Raw genomic sequence first — 19,036 nt, 5'->3', positions numbered from 1 at the left:
ATTCATCCTCTTTAGTGTCTCCACATCTTTTTGGCCATATTGACACATTGCTCTCTCGGGAAAAGGAACTAAGTAATTGCCTGATGTACTGAGTGACATCTCTGATAGCCAGAACAATGCGTTAACAAATGCGCTCCTTGCGCCCCGTCGTCTGTGGGCATCGCCGATCAAACTGAGGGAATCCGGTGGAAATTTTAGTGGTGACGTTGCTCTTTCTTAAAGATAAGAAGAGGTAGGTAGGATAAGATTTGGTCTTCCTCTGCTTGACAGAAGCATGAGGGGGTGGATACATAGAGAGTAACAATGTGAGTGCCTGAGAGGTGGGGGAACCAGTGTATATAAATATACAGAGAGGGAAGGCACAGACAGTACACATATCAGGAGAGGTCCGGACACTGGAGAACACTTAGAGGTAAGAAATGCATTTCTGATATCACTATAGAAGAGCTGCCAGGGAGCTCCAGGCACAGACGCTTCCTAATTCCATTCCCAATAACTGCTGAGGATTCTCCATCAAAGCCTACAGAAAAAATCATATATTACCAATGCAGAGTCCTCATCCAAATATTTAACAATTGTTACATTTAAATTTTTATTTGTATTTTTTAATTGTATTTATTTGTTATGTAATTATTTTATAATACATTGTGGCATCGACATCAATATTTTAAATTTTTTTATATATTTATTTTTATATTTTTGCATTATAATTGGTACGTTGATGCAATTTAATTACAATATTTCAATATTTTTAGGAATTTTTAATTTTTTTTTTACTTTGTGGCATTAAATTTGTGTTATATTGATACAATTAATTTATAAACCATTGCCGCACATTTTCTTAAAATAATTTTAAAAGTTTTTTGCATCATAATTGTATTTCAGCTATACACTTATAATACATTGAGGCATATATACGTACATAAATTATTATTATTATTATTTTTTTTGATTGTTGCATTATAATTCTAAATATATATATATATATATATATATATATATATATATATATATATAGTATATATAGTAATATACCCCAATTTATAATGCAATTATTGATATTATTATTAATATTATTATTATTAATAATAATATTCTTTTTAAGATTGTTGCATTATAATTAGGTTATATTCCTGCAATTTATATATATATATAAAACGGATAACATATAAAATATATATAACATTTAACATAATAATAATAAAAAATATTTAAAAATATTATATATTTAAACATCTTTTACATTGTTTCAATTTGATTTGTAATACACTACGACATACATTTATTATTTTATTATTTTTTACATTGTCGCATATTATTTTGCATATATTATGCAAACATTTTATTATTGTTTACATTGTCGCATATATCATAATTCATTGATATCATTTGATTTTGTTACATTTTTGCATTTTAAATAAATAATTTAAATAATTTGTATGTAAAAAAAAGATATCAATTTGTTCAAACTCCAAAAACATTTTATCCAGCTGTTATGTTAATTTTATATTTGACTTTTTATTGACATTTATTTGGTGGCTGGTTGTCTTTGAGACTTTAGTTGCGCAGTTGTAGCGCGTTTTTTTGCCGTGTTTTCTGCTAAATGGTGCGGAACCAGACGGAGGAGCGAAGTACAAGCTGTGTAATTATAGCTGTAAAGGCTGCGCAAATCTGAAGCTTGGTCTAAGCGATCCAGTGTAAATGTATTCTTTGCTGGCTTTCTTGTCTCCAGGCTGTACTTACATTAATGAATTCATTGGGGGAATCAGAAGTATCGGAGGAATCATTCACATAATGTAAGGATTGTCAGATGATACATCATGTCAAAGCTGCAGAAAAAAAAAGATAACCTGTCACCTGAATGCTACTTTTTATTGCAATGTAATACTCAATTCAGCATGAGCATGATTGATTTAAAAAGTCCTTTGCAGCTTCCAGGCACCTCAATGCAGATTTCTGCTATACCACCAGCAGGGGGAGCCACAATGGTGCTTTTCCACTGCTGATTACTTAGCATGAAAATTAAATTGTTCCATTCCCATCAGGTTGTGTTTGAAGGATAGAGAAATGCGGCAGTGCCCTCTAAAAATGCTTGTTTCCTGGCTGCCTTTGGCTGCAATTCTTTCCAAATCACTGACCTGGAATGAGCCCACAGAAAAAGTCACAATAAAGTCCAAATCTGTATATTTGTTCAGTGACTCCAAGCACTGAAGCCCGAGGATCAGCATGACAGTGAATGTCATTGTTGCTGGGGATTTCTCAGCAGCCAGGCTCCAGAATGCCAAAATTGAAAGTGCCAAAACAAAAGGACTGAAACGCGTCGGGTGGTCGTTAATAGAAACTTGTCAGGGAGGGTATCCAAGTCTCCTCTCCGTCTATAGATTCCCTCGTCTGTGTTTGCACAGATAACACCTTTTATCCTACGAGGGATTACGGGCAGATTAACAATCATCACCGACCCCAGCTGACACTCCAAACGCACCGTGAAAGGAGCAGATAAAGGGGACGTGAAGAATGGAGGGGCGAGTGGCTCCTTAAAGCAGCGCCGTTGTGATGCAAATTTCTGAAGCTGCAGGAGAGAGACGATTGATCATTGTGTGTGCAGCAACAGAGAATGCTTTGCACGTTATAAAACCAAAAACAAGGGAAGGGTACAGTTGCCCTGGTATGTCCTTTTAAAAAGAAACCTCAGAAAACCACCAGGGCGGCAGCACCTGTGAATAAAAATAAAAAAGTCATTTTTTGATGGAGCCTGTGACTGGACAATGAAAGGAGAAGCAATAGGCTAATAAACTCCTTACAGCACGCGTGAGCTCATGAACATACCTGATTGGCTCCTTGTACTGCTTCTTCCTTTCTCAATATGAGCTGTGTATTGGGAATTGTATAGAGTTTATACTAGGTCAAATTCAAGTACTTACTGCATTACCAATTTACATTTAATGATTTATAAATTATGTATTTGCATCTTTATATCTGCCTAAAGTTCAGATTTAACATTTTCACAGTGAGTACATGTTTTTGATGTGGGAAAATATTTATACACCCAGTGTGCTGCTCCATGTTTTTTTTATTATATTTTATATGTGGATGTTTCAGTGCTCCCTCTAGTGGCCATTTGTATGTGTGGGAATTTGATAAAGATCCCTGCTTAGGGACTGGATAAACTTAATTCGGGGCTAACCACAGACGGGTGGATTTAGAATATAAGGGCCAATGGAAGAGATTCTTGCAGCCAATGCCATTCTGTCCATTTGGACCCTGGAGTGGGGAAAATATACTGTGGGGCCCAATTGCTCAGTTTTGTAGCTCTTTACAGTCTATACCATTCTGCTAGATGGGGCCCTGGAGAAGGTGGGGGCCCTGGGCAAATATGAAGTGTAGCCTGGAAAGTATTCCAGCTCCCTGTAGCCCCTGCCATTCTGTCTGTTGTGCCCAAGCTGAAGGTGGGGGCCCCGGCATGTGCCACCCTCCTAGGACCAGCCCTAACTATAGGGAAACATTATTTTAAAAAGTAGCAAAGAAACCTGCTCTGGGACTTTTCCTCTATAGTAACCAATCACATCGCAAGAAATTTATATATGGCCGATGTATGTCAGCCACCTTTGCTCTGTCTCTCCATTACAGCTGGTACAAGCCTGATTGGGGATTTTAGCTGGTGTGCAGGGGATGATGGGAGTTTTCCATACAGGTGTATACACATAAAAGGATTCCTGTATGAATTTCTGATTCCTGAATATCTAAGTCATTTCTTCATGGTTGCTGCAGTTCTTGACGTTGCTTCCTCTTTATTGGCTATTATTATCCTGTAAGTTGCAATGGTTCAGCGATTTGTCAATAATCAATCATCTAATCATTCATTTCCCTTAAAGGGCCGGTGTGTCTAGAATTGATATTTTGTGTTTGGTGGATGTTGGGGAGGGGAAATCACTTTTTGGGTTTCTAGATCTCTCCAGCAAGACGAATTCTTTGCTTTTCTGTTTCTAACATTGGCCGAGTGGGAGCGCTCAGCGACATTCGTAGTCGGAGGAGATTAGATTTTGGGAACATTGATGAATCCCCATTGCAGGAAAGATGGGAATGCAAACAAGGGGTTAATGGAAGGGTTACAGGGAGGCAGTGCAGGGATAAAGTTCTAGCACTCCAGGTTAGGGTGGCAAAGTGTACCCCCCCATCCTGGCTCCCTAACCCCTTTGCTACCATATGGCAGAATGGAAGAGCTTAGAATGGAGGGATTTATTGAGGGGACCACCCAGAATCATCCATTATTATTCTACAGATATAATATATATACAGATATAATAGAGGGGAGCAGGAATGGTGCAAAGAGAGGAGAGGCTGCAAACAAGGGGTTGAAGGGAGGGCCAATGTTGGGGTTATTAGTAAAATTCTCATTACAAATGACTTAAAACACCCCAAATATTAAATATTCTGAGTGGGAGGAGTTACAGGGAGGGCCAATGAAATTCTCATCACAGTGGAGAGTTTTCTAGGGCTCATTCATACCCAATGAAATGCCGACACTGCAGATTTTTGGGGATGACCCAACTCCTGACAACAAAGGACGACCCTTCCCATCAGTCTATGAAATTAATTAATAAAACTTGAAATCAACCTTTGACACCAGGGCCAGCTTTAGCAGGGAGGGGCAATTACCTAGGGTACCTAGGGCAATTTTTTGTGATGGAATTGATGGCATGTATAACTGAATTTGTCTTTACCTGAAATTTGGGTTTTGTTGGGTTAACCCTTGTGGATGGTTGAATGATTTCCTAAATGGGCACCGATAATATGTTTTCTGTGGTCTGAGAATCTCTGTAAATATTCAGAACACTGCCAATGGGGACACAGCACAGATACAATTTATTCTTAAAGGGCCAGTAGCACATTAATTGAGAAGCCCCCATATCATCATTTGTCACCATGAACGCAGCGGTAATAGCGAAATCACATGGATGGATATTTTATGTTGTATTGATTTGGATTCACTGAGTGTGACAGTCCAATTGCTTTTAACAAAAGCCAAGGTTTATGAGTTCACCCTCAGCACGCCGGTGTCCATTGGCTCAGACAAGATTATAGGCGGTAATGTCACATTATCTGGGAATGTATTACAATCAGTTGTAGCGGAAAAGGATTTCTCATTGATAATGAGGGAAACCACAAAGAAGATGAGATATAGAGGGTCACGACTTTTATCAGCTTGTAAAATGTTTTGCTGATGGAATATAGAAACCATATTGATGGTAACTGGCCCCATGTGTGGGTTTTGGCATGTGTTGGAAGGATCTGGTCCTGAATGAATCTCCACTGATAGCTACTCAATGGACCAACGCTTCTTCTGCTTGTCTCTAAAAAGTCATGATGGTGGTGGACAGCACTGTTGGGTCACTGGGTACCTATCTTGGGCTCAGTCCATATGGACCAAAATGGATTATTACCATTTCATTTACTGTGTGACCAAGCGTTTGTAGACATCTGGCCATCATATCTACATGAGCTTATTGGGCATCCCATTCCTAAATCATTGTCTATAATAGGAGGTTGGCTCCTTCTTTCGGGGCTGCAACTGGTTCCACTCTTCTGGGAAGGCTTTCTACAAGATTTTGGGATGTGTTTATGGAAATTGTTGCCCATTTTGGATGAGGACACCTGGCTCACCATTGCAACTCATTCCATTCAGTAGGGTTGTAGGTGTTCAGTAGGGTTGAGGTCAGGGCTCTGTGCAGGACACTCAAGTTCCTCCAGACCATACTGGTGACCCCACGTCTTTATGGAGCTGGCTTTGTACCCAAGGGGCTATTCATGGGGGAACAGAAAAGGGTCTTCACCAAATTGTGACCACAAGGCTGGAAGAGCGCAATGGTCTACATTGTCTTTGTATGTAGGAATACCAGGACCTTCCCCAGAGACACCTGGACTCCACCATTTGGAACATTTGGTCATTTGGTATATTGTACAATGCCCATGCTACCTAGAAACTGATTGAGGAAGAGGTGGAGATAAGACCTAATCAGAATCAGGTTCTCTTTTCAGTTAATATGGCTTTTTAGTATTTTGTGGTTTGGCTGTCCTATTGTGAGTGGTTCCTAACATCCATCCCCAATTGGAATGCTACTTGTTGTGTATCTTAGCACTGGGCTCTGGGCCATTCCACAGAACTATGAGTGGTGCATTGTTCACATGCTTTCCGCTTCCTCTTGGTCATTTGTATAGACCAGTAATGGGTAAAGGAACTGGATTCCATTTTCTAAAGCTATGGAGAACGTTGTCCTAGGTTTACTGCTAGCCATAGTCCAATAATAGCACTCATTTTCCAGCATCGCTAGTTTATTGAATATTGGTGGGTAAGGACCATCAGAACCAGGCAAACAACTAGACACATCACCAAAATGTACATAGGAGCTATCTATGTGCCAAAAGATTTGTGAATTTGTCCATCCAGGTATAGAATTTACTAAGCCCAAATGGACAGCACAGCCAGCCTTGTGACCTCTGCTGCAGTAATAAAGCTAGGTCTCTTTCCTCCAGCGCATCGGTAGACCTACATATTCAGTGACACGGATAGACCTACATATCCATTGGCATGGACAGACCTACATATTCATTGGCATGGACAGACCTACATATCCATTGGCATGGGCAGACCTACATATCCATTGGCATGGGTAGACCTACATATCCAGTGGTACGGATAGACATACATATCCATTGGCATGGACAGACCTACCTATCCATTGGCATGGACAGACCTACATATCCATTGGCATGGGTAGACCTACATATCCAGTGGCACGGATAGACATACATATCCACTGGCATAGACAGGGCTTACATACCCATTGGCATGTATTGGCAAACATATCTATTGCCATGGATTGACACACATATCCAATTCCATCAATATATTCCATTGGCATATTTAGCTATTTTCCCGGATTTTCAGCCCTACATTATATACGCCCCCCTTTGTTTCCTTAGGATTTGTGAAATGATGGCGTGTAATCACCTTCCATGTTAGGAGATTGATGCAAGCTGTGATCTGTGTCTGTCTGGGAGGCTTTTTGTGTAAGGCAATGTAATTCCTTAGTGAAAGACTATCGCGTCTGTCCACCTACGATTCCATCAATCAGCTTCATCGTGTTTTTGTCATACGTTTGCCAATACCAATTCATCTTTAGGAACAGCTGGACAGAGAATATCCTTTCAGATCTTATTACAGCAGCCTGCCGAGGTGTGAGGACAAAAGAACGCTGACACTTCCATTTACTTCAATAAGATTAAACGCAGAGCCCACAATTCCTTTATTTTATTTCCGCCAACACTCGTCGCAGATCACTGCACTGCAGAATAAAAGTAATGTTGATGGAATGCGATATGTAAGTGCTGGGGCACATTAAGTGCAAAGTGAGAATACAAGAGCACCTGTCAACCACTTAAAGAGGGCAGGAAAGGTTCTTTAGCCCCATTTAGTTTCAGAAAGCAAAAACATAACGAGGCATCAAAAAAGAACAAGGTAGCTGGCCTTGGGGTTAAAAGAGTAAAAATTGGATCCTGGTCTACAAGAGACCAAGTCTGGGAAATCTTCCCGACGGTATTGAAGAACCGACAGAGGTTCCATTCCTTCAAGGCTTGGAGCAAAGAAGGATTCTGAGCCTGTAGACCATCAACATGGTTGCTGTACCTCAACCATGTCAACAATTTAGCAATGCAGATGTATGAATTAACTGATAAGAACAGGTCTACCATCAGAAATACCAGGTAAACTTCCTGGGCGCTCACATTTCCTCTCAATATACATGCAGTAAAATGAATATTGCATCACTGGTTAAACATGACAGTCTGACAGCAAAGTTAATAAACTTTTATAGATTCTCATTATGCTAATGGAAACCAGTTAGCTTATTAATTCTGACATCAGAAAAAGAGACATGCCAGACTGTCTTGTGCTTGTTCTCTATTACCGGTGGCAGCTGCAACATCTGGAACATTGTACAAGGCCTCAATGTACTTAGAGCGCTGTTAAAGTGAACCTGTCCTTAGAAAATGTTGCACGTTGCCATTGCTGACTTTCTAAAACTTCCAGGTGGTTGGGTGTCATACTGCTCCAATATTTTCAGTATAATATAAGTCAATGACCTGGAATCACTATGAAGACTTTGGGAAAGTTCTGACCAAAGGCTGGTTTACACCAACGCAAGGCAATGCTAGTTCCTAATGAACACCAACCCAACAAAGCCCCCCAGTGCATACAATTTTGCAGTTATCCCCGACCGAGAAGCAAGGGGGAATCCTCCAATGGGAACACTTGTTGGGGGGGTGTACTAAAATGGGAATTTCCTTTACCTATTCCTGTTGTTGGACAGAACAGAAAGAGAAACCTTCCTAATGGGATACAGACACCCAAAAATGGAAAGCAGGGGGTGCTATCTGTACCTACTCCATTCCTACTTCGAACTAAACTGAAGAATGACTGTATAAGTTCCTTAACTTGTGTTCTGGAAAGTTATAAAGTCCAATACCAGTTTTGAAGACTCATCTCCTCTTTGGCATTGACCAATGAAGACTTCTTCGTAGGACCAACTCTGTTCTTCTTTTAAGTTGGATGGCACCCAAAATCATGTGACCTACTTCGAATGAGCCACAGGAGTCATTGACCTGCCCACTTACAAAACATCATAACATCACCACCCGGAGCCTGTGGTCCAATCCTACGAAGAAAAGTGATTACATGGTCAATATTCTTTGCATTACTGAGGCCAACAGGTGGGGAAGAAGTGAATAAGAAGATGGGCCTGCAAGATGTGTGACCAACTGGAAGTCAGGCCAACTCAACCAACGACCAATCTATGGGAGCAGTGCTGGTGATTTAACTTGACAATGGGGTTACCAAAGCAAATGTTGGAAGTTCAAGCCTATTTAGCAGTTGGTATTGAGTCATAATAGCAGCACAATTTGGAAGAGGTTGAATGTGTTTGGCCTCACCTTGGTCACCCAAAACTCATTGGATGCAAAAGGATCAGGCAGGGCCAGCCCAATGTTTTTTTCTAAAATTCCAAGCAAACTCACACAAAAGTAATGAAAATATAGTAATATGGTCCCTAAGCAGCACTCACTTGACAATAGGTAGCCAAAAAATAGCAATCTTGAGATTGCATAGGCTTCCAATGAGCCATTGTTACAATACTATGCAAGCAGCAAATGGTAATCATTACATAGATGGTGACACGACAAAATGAGAAAACCCCCCACATATTTAAATGATAGCATTCAATGATTAGAGATGATGTTCAGGAATCATGAAGGCCAGCAACCGCATTAGCCGCGCATTGACCGTTGCAGATCAGTGAACAGAAAACTGGTCCCGGGACGCTCTTCATTCTACAGACCATTATGCAGAGAGTACTCATGCAGAGGAACAGCAAATGTTAATCACAGGAAAAATCATGCAAAGGTCTCAGAACATTAGCTGTGTACGTCATTATATGCGGCGGCAGAGATCTTGTACCAATCAGCTGAGGCAACGCAGGTCACACAAAAGAAATGAAACAAGGGGCCTGCACAGTCAGATATTGATTTTTCACTCACGGAAACCATTACCTATGGATATTGGTTGGGGGTCGCTCAACCAACCTACTTGGTTTTATTCCTATTGTACCCATTAAAGGATTAATTATAAGGTTCTCTTACAGTAGAGCGCAACCTGAGGCAGAATTAGGATATAACATACAATTATTCAATAGTTTTTCGTCTTTGCACGGCCACCTTTTTGGGGGAAGAGGTAATTTTTGCAGACATTTAACCAAAAAAGCCAAAAGGCAAAATTTCGGGAGACTCAAATCCCTCAGCAACAGTACATCAACCAGCATCTCACCATGCTTTTGAGGAACATATATCCATTCCTTACTAGGTCTTTCCACCAAATGCCTCCTTCTATGTAGTCAAAGCCAAATTAACTTCTTGAATAATCTTCAAAAGAATAATATCTGTTCTTCTAGAAGATATATATAGTAAATACGTTTTAATAGTGAGAGGTCCAGGCAACCAATAGGAAAAGGACCACTTTTCCACCATGATGCACCACTAATATTTTTACCACTCCCCCCGCTGTTTAGTAACCTGCAGCATCCCTTTAGCTGTGAAGTTCCGCCCTTCTCGGCATCCCCTGCACAGACATTAAGGCTGTGCACAGCTGAAGAGGATTTTAGAGTTTGTGTTGCAACCAATGAGCAGATTGGTTCTGGGATTTAATCCTGTCCTGCTATTGGTTGCTAGTCCTATTTAAACTTTCCCAGTTCCAGGTTCTAGTTGCTGGATACTTAGCTTCATTTCTGCTACCTGTTCAATTATATTCTGCCTGTTGTGTTCTAGTATACCGACCCTGGAATGCCCCCGACCTTCTGCTCTGTTTCTCCATTGCTCTGGCTCCGGGCCTTTCCAGACTACAATTATTGTCTGCTCTGACCTTGGTCCATCCTGACTATGATTACTGCCCGTATCTGATCCCTGGCTGTCCCTACATTGAAAATCTCTGTCCTGTTTATCCCAAGTAGGGAGAGCTTGTGGGCCATGACCTTGTGTTCGCCCGGCAGCAGGGAAGTATACTAGTGAATATTAGGGTCACCTTTCCATCAACCCTTGTGGGGTGCTCTGGTGAAGATCAGGAGACACTTAGACTCCGTGCCCTACGTTATCCCCTATCACCTGGCAGGGGTCTCTGCCCTAAAAGATACTAATATTGGTTCCATTTTATAGAAGAAGGTGGTGCACCAGCCAGGTCTTAAAGGCCTTCCCCGGTGTGGAGGGAGATGGAGTAGCTCCATGTTGGAACACTGGCTAAAAAAAGAAATGGATACATTTTTGGAGGCTTCCAAACAAGAATCTCCAGTCCTTAGTAATGCTATAAAGCTGTTCTTTGCACCCAACTCACTTGAAATTACCCCAACCAGATTTGCAGATACTTCACCATTACATCTACAAATGCTTGTTGGATGTTCCATTCTCAAACCATGGCCACTATTATGAAGTTCTGTCTCCTTCGCTACACCAGCCTCCACTGTTTTGGAGGGTGCCTATGGGAATTTGTCTTATTGGGTATGATGTTGGAGGAGAAGATCTGGATCACCATTCCAGTTCATCCCAAAGGTGTTCAGTAGGGATGAGGTCAGGGCTGTGTGCAGGACACTTGAGTTCTTCCACACCAAACTGGTGACCCCATGTCTTTATGGAGCTGGATTTGTACCCCGGGGCAAAGTCATGGGGTAACAGAAAAGGGTCTTCACTAAACTATGACCACAAGGCTAGAAGAGCACAATTGTCTGCCATGTCTTCGTATGATGGGAGATTACCAGGACATTTCAATGGAGACACCTGATCCATCTTTTTACGGAGATGGTCACATATTGTTGACCATTAATTCTACATGAAGCTCCTCTTCGCTACGGAAGACTGAAAAGTTAGACGGCTGATAGATGACCTTGTCCTTTATCAGAAAATAAATAGCTATTGCTTGTAATTAGTGGAACGTTTTTCTTATCCACATAATTAACAGAATACAAGAATCATGAAGGTTCTCACTGTGTCAGTAAATGAGGTAATTAGTGAAATGTGTCAGCCTGAAAAATCCTAATATTGAGAAACACAGGGCAATCAGAAAGAGGAGGAACGTTATATATTTAGATTTTCTAAACAGACATAGAGGACTGGCAATGGTGTTATAATGAATGACATTGGTATATTTTTGTTCTCTGGCTTTGGCATTAAGGCCCAATTTTGGGATAATTGTTGGAGAAGGGAGGGAGTTTGTAATTTGATTTTGGGATATATATGTTTATAAATATCATTTGGAACAATTTTTGGAGACCAGATTCCCCATGCATATCATCAGCGATCAGAGCAGTCTGCATATAGCAGTCACTTGTACTTAGACTCAAGAAGCTGAAGGATTTGAGTGTCATCAAGGTTGCCCTCTAAATGATCCTTTAGCCACCAAAGTATGTTTTTCCTAAATGTTGGGATTTGGACTTGTCCCCCACCGCAGTGCCTGGCTCCCCATATACCACTGCATTGCTATATGTTCCCCATGGAAATGCTCAGCTCCCCATGCTGCATTGGTACTTGTTCCCCATGGCAATGCTCCGCTCACTATGCTGCATTGGTACTTGTTCCCCATGGCAGGGCCCAGTTCCCCTACACTACATAGGTACTTGTCCCCCATGGCAGTGCTCAGCTCCTAATGCTACATTGGTACTTGTTCCTCATGGCAGTGCCCCACTCCCCATGCTGCATTGGTACTTGTTCCCTATGGCTATGCCCAGCTCTCTTTGCTGCATTGGTACTTATTCCCCATGGCAGTGCCCAACTCCCTTTGCTGCATTGGTACTTGTTCCTCATGGCAGTGCCCTGCTCCTAATGCTACATTGGTACTTGTTCCCCATGGCAGTGCCCAGCTTTCTATGCTGCTTTGGTACTTGTTCTCCATGGCAATGCCCCGCTCACTATGCTGCATTGGTATTTGTTCCCATGGCAGTGCCCTGCTCCCCATGCTGCATTGGTACTTGTTCCTCATGGCAGTGCCCAGTTCCCCTACACTACATAGGTACTTGTCCCCTATGGCAGTGCTCATCTGCCAATGCTACATTGGTACTTGTTCCCCATGGCAATGCTCTGTTCACTATGCTGCATTGGTACTTGTTCCCCATGGCCGTGCCCTGCTCCCTTTGCTACATTGGTACTTGTTCCCCATGGCAGTGCCCGGCTCCCCATGCTTCATTGGTATTCGTTCCCCACAGCAATGCCAGCTCTCCATGTCACATTGCTACGTGTTCCCTATGGCAGTGTGCAGCTTCCCATACTACAAGATTACCATATAACAAAGGTATGTACTATTAGAAAATATACCTATAAATAAAAAGAATCCTTTTTATATTCCTAATATAGCAGGAATTAAAGAAAGAGGGCCAGCAGAAGGGCTCCAATTGGTGCTTTTTGTCTGGTGGAGGGGCTCCTAACCCCACCAGTGTGCTTATTCTCTATCATTGTCCAATCACAAGCCTGAGTTTCATTCAGCGACCAAGCTTTATCACCTAAACTGGAACTAAACCCAAAAAACTTGTTGCTGGCAGGTGGAGGTTTTTTGGCAAAAGAGATAAGCCTGGCTCCTGACACCGGAGACAATTAATCACTATCAATCAATGGCCATCCAACAGCCAAAGAGGATCACCATGGATCTGAAAGACCGCCGTGCAGTTGCACCAAAAATGATGATCCCCTTACACTTTAGTCGCTAGTCGATAAAAAAAATATCTATGAAATAAATTAAATAATCTTTCCATCATCTATCCAAAATGAAAGCAGTTTTGGGTGGAGTTGACTATCCCAGCTCCAATATATACGCCGCCAAATCATCTACTTGTCCCCCATAGCATTGCCCAGCTCCCAATGCTGCATTGGTACTTGTTCCCCATGGCAGCGCCCAGTTCCCCTACACTACATAGGTACTTGTCACCCATGGCAGTGCTCAGCTCCCAATGCTACATTGGTACTTGTTCCGATGGCAGTGCCCAGCTCCCAATGCTACCTTGGTACTTGTTCCCCATGGCAGTGCCCCACTCATTATACTGCATTGGTACTTGTTCCCCATGGCAATGCCCCACTCACTATGCTGCATTGGTACTTGTTCCCCATGGCAGCGCCCAGTTCCCCTACACTACATAGGTACTTGGCAGTGCTCAGCTCCCAATGCTACATTGGTACTTGTTCGCTATGGCAGTGCCCAGCTTCCCATGCTTCATTGGTATTCGTTCCCCACAGCAGTGCCCGGCTCTCCATGCCACATTGCTACGTGTTCCCTATGGCAGTGTCCAGCTTCCCATACTACAAGAACACCATATAACAAAGTTATGTACTATTAGAAAATATAACTATAAATAAAAAGAATCCTTTTTATATTCCTAATATAGGAGGAATTAAAGAAAGAGGGCCAAGGGAAGGACTCCAATTGGTGCTTTTTGTCTGGCGGAGGGGCTCCTGATCCCACCAGTGTGCTTATTCTCCATCATTGTCCAATCACCAGCCCGAGTTTCGTTCAGTGACCAAGCTTTATCACCTAAACTGGAACTAAACCCAAAAAACTTGTTGCTGGCAGGTGAAGGTTTTTGGCAAAAGAGATAAGCCTGGCTCCTGACACCGGAGACAATTAATTACTATCAATCAATGGCCATCCAATAGCCAAAGAGGTTCACCATGGAACTGAAAGACCGCTGTGCAGTTGCACCAAAAATAATGATCCCCTTACACTTCAGTTTCTAGTGAATAAAAAAAAAATCTATGAATTAAATAATCTTTCCATCATCTATCCAAAATGAAAGCAGTTTTGGGTGGAGTTGACTATCCCAGCTCCAATATATACGCCGCCAAATCATCTATCACAGGTTAGACTCCTAGGCTGATTCCAGGAGAGCCGAGAATGACAGCTTCATTTTCCACAATGCAAATTAACTCTAATGACCTCATTTAGTATTCATAGAAGCAATATGTCTCTTCTGTATGTTATTTCTATGTAAATGAGCCACTTGCTTCAATCACTCTGTCCCCTTGAAGGCAACTTGTTGTGTTTAGCAGCCAATTCTGAAGGCTCCATACCGGATCGTTGTCCCCTGTGTACCTCACCAAATGATTGTTAGATTATCAGAAAACAAACACATAAAAATAATCGCTGCTTGTAGCTGCCTGTATCGTACTTCATTGTGCCGAGAGGAGAACAGGAGGTAATGGGGTCACTTATACCTATGATTGCCTGAGAAGATGATTTGATGGGACACTGCAGTATGAGAAGAAAGGGTAGAAGTCCTCTTGTAAAGTTTACATGACCTTTTATGAATAGCATAGAGAAGGGGTGAAATGCCTATAAAAACTATAAAAAAGTAAATGCACACTACTAGACACTGGATCTCCAAAGCTCTCCAAGACTGGAGAAGATAGACTATAATGGGAGAACCTGGGTGATCCAGCAAACTTAGAATGGGTTTCTTACAAATTGCTTGATTTTTGTTTGCAAATGTTTTCAATGGTGGAACCACATCCATTTCAAGTTTGCTGGATCACCAAGTTTATTTCATGATGGTCTGATTAGATCTTGGAGGGCCTTGTGAGGGATTACCTCACAATGGATGGAGGTAGTCAAGACACAGATTGCAATTTTCAACTTTTATTTACACCAAGGCAAGAACATAATATGATCAACCAGGAGATCAGTGGCATTACAGTCCATGAAAAAGATAAGTTTCAGCCTCCTGGTTCTCTCTGATTCAGAGTTGTTGGTCCAGTGGACCCAAAGGAACCCTTAGGGGACCTCCTTGGCTTTCCAAGCTCCCAGGCTTTGCATAACCTTACTTTCAGGTCTCAACCAGACTTTCTGTAGCCTAAATCTCCATCTACCTGAGCTAGACTCCTTTTTATTATCTTTTTCAGTTATGTCCTAGCCATGTCCACTTCTCGCCCCAGAGGAATCAATGGAGTGCTTGGATCTCCCAATTCTTCCAAGAAACTCCAGTCTGGATTCTCAACATAACTGCAAATCTGCACTTCAAAACTTACTTTGCGCATTATCCCAGCCTTTAAGTTCCTTTCCCTGTTGAGATCCAGCCGTACATGTCTCACTATGCTACAACACCCATATATAATTCTAGCAAACCATTCACTACCTAGATAAGGTCCTTTGGCCAGGTTCAAATGGGCATTTTGGTATAGTGAATTGTTATGGTTCACCATTGTCATCACCATTTATATGAATGGGAAGGGATGAAGTCCATTTTGTGCAGGCATTTGGTGACCAAGGTGGTCCAGTCTTCAAAAGCTCCATGCATGGACTCCATGGATGACTTATTTGGAATGCTTTCCAATATCGTAAATAGGGGGCAAAGTGATTGAAAGCTTCCTAAAGGACAGCAAATAGACCAGGATCTGTGACATGGGCAATGGGAATGGTAGAAAAATAAACCCTTAGCCGCTCTCTTTACTCATCCAATGACCTACTAATGACTTCCTCATAACCTCATAACCTCATCACACACACGGCTCCAAGACTTTTCAAGAGCTGCCCCAACTCTCTGGAATGGTATTCCTCGCCCTATTCGGCTTGCTCCTATTTTCTGCTCATTTAAAAGCCAATGCCTCAAAACCCAACGCTTCTACCTCACCTACCCATCTTCTTCTGTCTCCTAAACCCTCACTACTTCCCACCATTCCATATCCTCCTCCTATTGTGTGATACTTCCCCCACCTCCTAGATTGTAAGCTCTTCGGGGCAGGGTCCTTTCCTCCTCCTGTATGACTGTCTGTATCTGTCTGTTATTTTCAACCCCTATTTAATGTACAGTGCTGCATAATATTTTGGCGCTATATAAATCCTGTTTATTAATAATATTATTATTATTATTATTATTATTATTATTAATAATAAAAATATTTAAAATAATAATAATTGGCAAAGGGAACTGCAACTGCACTTCAACCACTTACTAGAACGTTCAACAAATTTTAATGAATCATGGTGGATCATGTTGACTTTCCTTTTCAATACTTCCAGCTGTCATTTTGGCAGCTTGGTCTTGCACAGAGCAGGTGAAGGCCAAGTGATGCAGAGGAAGAAGAGCTCTGTCCTATGTATGACACCCAAAGTGGGGCTCTCTCTGACAATTGTCAGAGAACAAGAACAAAAAAGTGAAAGTTTGTGAAAGTTTTACAAAAGAAAAAAACCCTTCGGAGGAATCAAAGGGATGGGAACACGCCTCATAATCCGATTCTGATTTCTCCAGAGACCCTGAAAATGCTGCAGACAACTTTACTTCTCAGTAGAAGACAAAATTTAATATAAGGAGTGTTAAGCTCAGAGACATTGAGTGTTACAAGATTTCATTACTTGTCTTATTATTAGTACCGGGATTCTTTTCCTATAATTCTGGCTTTTTCTTCACTCTATTCTATTGAAACTTTCTCATTGGACCCCTGAATGCTGAGATATCACACTGATCCCCTGTGAGGGTGTAAAGAGAACCTGCCTTGATATGCTGCTTTCTTTCTCCAAAAGTTTGCAAGCTCCTGGGGCGTCATTCTCATATAGAGCGTCTACCTGCAGCAGCCCCATACAGAATGAATGGGGGTGACAGTGAGCTGTACATGCCTTAAACAACGATATGTAGTAGTGCATGAAGCAGAAAAAGGCTGCAAAGACAATGCAGATCCTATTGAATCTTTTTGTGAAATCTGTAGGGAAACCAAAACATTTGGGGGTGTTGATCCTTTGGGTCCCACACAACAGTCCCATGCAGTCCCTGGGTCCGGTGCTGCACAACGATTCCCCCTGCTGACATCCATGCCACTTCTGCATTCTATAAAGCATGAAAGTCCCATGAGATTTTTTTCTTTTTAGGAATAGTAAATGTCCACTTTTCTTTGATTGCTCATGCTGGGTTTAAAATAACTTTTCGTACAGACAAGGATGCTGGAAAGCATAATGATTGATTGAGTGACTGTTGTAGAATATCTGCTAAGAATATGCTATGTATCTCTTCTGAATTTAAAAAGGAAACAAATTGTTACATTTTTTTCAATTGTTGGCAATAAGGTTGTGGCACTTCCATTAAGAACCAAAGGGGGCAGCAGAGAACAGTGTTATTAGCGCTCACTGCAACCAGCTATGAAATCTGCAGACGCTGTCTCTTTAAGAATAGATGTTCAATATTCAATATTTTTTTTTTGTATATTTAACACAACAAATGGAAGCCAATAAATGAATTGTTGGAGTTTAAAAACACTTTAATGACTGTGCTAAAAGCAAGAGTTTACCAGGCAGGAGATCTGAGGACAAATCTTAGGGGAAAATCATTAAATTGAATTGGAATGCTTTTATTGCATATACTTTAATACACATAAATTACAGGCATAATGTTAGCATAACTCAAAGAAGAACTTCAGAAATATATTTCAGGACTACTTAGCAACCAACAGCTGCTGCCAACATTAAAGATTTCATGGTATTTAATTGTCAGCAGAACTTATAGAGTGCAGGGGGCAGGGTATGTAATGTACAGCACAGCATATAGGGTGCAGGTTTCTGGGCAAGGTAATATAGATAACATGAAGATTACAGAGTCAGGGGTATGTATTGTGCAACATAGAATATAAAGTGCAGGCTTCAGAGGTATATAATGTTCAACAAGGCATTTAAAGCGCAGTGGTCATAGGTATGTGATGTTTAAGATGGCATGTAGAGTGCAGGCGTTAGTGATATGTAATGTTTAACAATGCATAGGGAGTGCAGGGGTCAGGGGTATGAAGATTACAGAAGTTAGAAGTAGGTAATGTTCAACATGGCATACAAAGTGCAGGGGTCAAGGGAATGTAGAGTTCAATAATGCATTTAGAGAACAGGGGTCAAATGTTTGTAATGTTCAACATAGTATATAGAGTGCAGGGGTCAGAGGTATGGAATGTTCAACATAGTATATAGAGTGCAGGGGTCAGAGGTATGGAATGTTCAACATAGTATATATAGTGCAGGGGTCAGAGGTATGGAATGTTAAACATAGTATATAGAGTGCAGGGGTCAGAGGTATATAATGTTCAACATAGTATATAGAGTGCAGGGGTCAGAGGTATGGAATGTTCAACATATCAACATAGTATATAGAGTGCAGGGGTCAGAGGTATGTAATGTTAAACATAGTATATAGAGTGCAGGGGTCAGAGGTATGGAATGTTCAACATAATATATAGAGTGCATGGGTCAGAGGTATGGAATGATCAACATAGTATATAGAGTGCAGGGGTCAGAGGTATATAATGTTCAACATAGTATATGGAGTGCAGGGGTCAGAGGTTTGTAATGTTCAACATAGTATATAGAGTGCAGGGGTCAGAGGTATGTAATGTTCAACATAGTATATGGAGTGCAGGGGTCAGAGGTTTGTAATGTTCAACATAGTATATAGAATGCAGGGGTCAGAGGCATGGAATGTTCAACATAGTATATAGA

At 41.3% G+C, this 19,036-nt stretch overlaps 1 protein-coding gene across 1 annotated transcript in view; it reads left to right on the top strand.

Annotated features, from left to right (window-relative positions):
- The first annotated feature begins 384 nt into the window (after positions 1 to 384).
- Positions 385 to 19,036, top strand: part of PNOC (prepronociceptin) — a 51,454-nt gene continuing 32,802 nt past the window's right edge. The window contains exon 1 of the mRNA XM_072410338.1: positions 385 to 412. The gene's annotated coding sequence lies outside the window, so the exon portion shown is untranslated. The remainder of the gene's footprint in view (positions 413 to 19,036) is intronic.

Source organism: Pyxicephalus adspersus, chromosome 4 (assembly GCF_032062135.1).
Source record: "Pyxicephalus adspersus chromosome 4, UCB_Pads_2.0, whole genome shotgun sequence".
NCBI lineage: Eukaryota > Metazoa > Chordata > Amphibia > Anura > Pyxicephalidae > Pyxicephalus > Pyxicephalus adspersus.
Note: the sequence above shows the minus strand (reverse complement) of the source record. Positions and strands in the feature narration are given on the sequence as shown.